Source organism: Schistosoma mansoni, assembly GCF_000237925.1.
Source record: "Schistosoma mansoni, WGS project CABG00000000 data, supercontig 0261, strain Puerto Rico, whole genome shotgun sequence".
Classification (NCBI taxonomy): domain Eukaryota; kingdom Metazoa; phylum Platyhelminthes; class Trematoda; order Strigeidida; family Schistosomatidae; genus Schistosoma; species Schistosoma mansoni.
Window position 1 is genome coordinate 1 of NW_017386124.1, and position 2,463 is coordinate 2,463.

The 2,463-nt window shown below is 32.5% G+C and overlaps 1 non-coding gene across 1 annotated transcript, besides 1 other annotated feature; it reads left to right on the plus strand.

The window, feature by feature from the left end:
• Positions 1 to 1,624: 1,624 nt before the first annotated feature.
• Smp_tRNA_00993_Gln_TTG.1.1 lies at positions 1,625 to 1,691 on the plus strand. The gene has a single exon. It is a non-coding gene (tRNA).
• Positions 1,692 to 2,134: 443 nt separating this feature from the next.
• Positions 2,135 to 2,191: a sequence feature (Short protein (Smp_199320, CCD61042.1) was converted to a misc_feature.).
• Between the last annotated feature and the right edge of the window lie 272 nt (positions 2,192 to 2,463).

The following is a 2,463-nucleotide window of genomic DNA, read 5'->3' on the forward strand; positions in this document are numbered from 1 at the left end:
CATCTGGATGTACCTGCATCTCAGAGTTGATGTTCACTCTGGGACTCGAACCTAGTACCTTTCGCTTGTGGTGTGGGTTACTGATATCCACATTAGTATATGGTGATGGTCAGGCATTGAATGTATTTCAGTAGAAGATCGATAAGGAGAGAACTAGAACGGTACGCAATTGGTACGAAAATGCATGAACAATTATAGTTGGAGACTATGGACGAATATTTGCAGAAGAAACAGTCAAATTGAGACAATTGGTTGTTATTTTGCAAATTAACTTTTCACTATATGGTTCTCAGATTTTAATGAGAGATTCTGTAATGTGCTTAAACACATTCGATTGTCCCCACTCGTGTTTTGTTCACTACACTATCAGTGTGTTATCTCGATTGCCAATAAAAAGAATATTAAAACGGAAGAATAAAAAAGACGACTGATCATTTTTTTTATATTATAGAATTTGATTTTAGAGAAAAAAATACGGGAGAATTACATTCTCTTATCAATAAACCAGCTTACAATAGACAATTAGCAATCGACAGTCACCTAACCAATATAAACGTTTCACATGTGAAAATTGATTAACGAAAATGAACTATCAACTAATTTTCTAGCCAGTGAATAAATATATTTAATAGAGTAAACTATTTATAGTGTAATCAGAAGGGGTTTTGTGTAGATGTAGTATTTTCTTGGTTGAAAGCATGAGCCAATTGAAGCTAGACCATCAAGGAAAACCTGGAAGCACTGGACGGCCGTTTCGTCCTATTGTGGGACTCCTCAACAGTGCGCATCCACGACCTCGTCTCGCGAGATGTAAATACTTTTAGTCAAAATATTTAGCTTCCAAAGTTGATCATTAAATTTAACAACGTATTCATCTAGAAGTTGCATAATGTACAGGTAATTTGTATAACTATGTGTTCTTAATTGAGTATTGATTGAACTGCATAAATCATGAAACATTGTGTGATCACTTCAGTTTAAAGTTATTTTTCTGTTTGAAGCGAACTAGTTTCAAGTTGAATGTTATGGCTGAAACGTCGTCAACTAGAAATATTTGAAGGATGTGACTCATAAATGGAAATACTATAAAGGATTTACTTAGAAGTATTCGGAGTGTATATCAGCTTTGACTAGTCTTCAAAATTAAGTTTTTTCGCCTTCCATACAAAAATATTTATGTCATAAAAAGAAAAACGCAGAATAATTCATACTTTAGGTGTAGTTTTGTTCTCTAAGCTGGATAGTTTGGTCATGGATCTTTCATTGTTCTTTTGAAAAACATCATTAGTTTAAACTTCAGGTAGAAGTGAAAAGTTCGAGTTTCTCCACATATTCGAACATTTCACTTCTACCTGAAGTTTAAACTAATGATGTTTTTCAAAAGAACAATGAAAGATCCATGACCAAACTATCCAGCTTAGAGAACAAAACTACACCTAAAACATGAATTATTCTACATATTTCTCTTTATGGCATACCAACTATGATGTGCTTGTCAATTATTCAGTTATTAACTTTCATTTAGAACATTGTTCACAATAAATCTACTTGAGGATTATTTCAATTTAATTCAGTTTGTGAATTTAAACGTCACCTCATTGCACAAGCAAGTGGCTATCAGGCCTCAATAGCTAAGTGGATAACGCGATCGCGTTTGAAGCGAAAGGTACTGTGTTCGAGTCTCAGAGTGAATATTATCTCTGAGATGCAGGTACATCTAGCTGACAAGTCCCAAACAGAACGAAACGCGCATCTTGGATTCCACTACTAGCTACTATCCATCTTTGCTTACAATTAGTTCAATTTACTTAAAATAATGTTTTATATCATACATAACATTTTTATAAAAATAGACTCATTGTGTACAATCATAGTAGCATTAATAAGAATAACTGAGATATTGATTCTCATTGAGAAACAATATATTCTGAAATTTAGATCAGGTTCAGGTTCCCGACGACATTCTGAAAGAATTAAGCTGGTACATTTCAGAGCTTAACTAAATAATAACAGAAACATCAAAATATTTTATATATATTGATAGTTTGAATGAAGTTACAATTCGCTTTCGAAACTATCATGAATAAACTATGGTGGTGGTTAACTTATCCAACCAATACTTCAATCTAATTGATTACCTGCTTTCTTGGATCAATCTATTAACATTTTCCTTCTTCTCGAAACCATTCATTTTATAAAAAGTAGTGATAACCTATATAGGAAATGTCGTTATATGTTAGTTTTTTTAAATATTAAAAAAAGGAGCGAGACAAATTAACCAGGTACCACACTTAAAGGAAGTAAAAACTGTTTATAAGGATTTGTCAGTGTTCACTGCCACTTTATGGAATTTGAAGCTGAAATAAAATAAATCATTCAATGTCTTCTGTTAAGTTCAGAAGATTTATAACTACGACAGGTATGAAAAAATGTAATATAAAAGGTGTATTTCAGGTCTGCGTT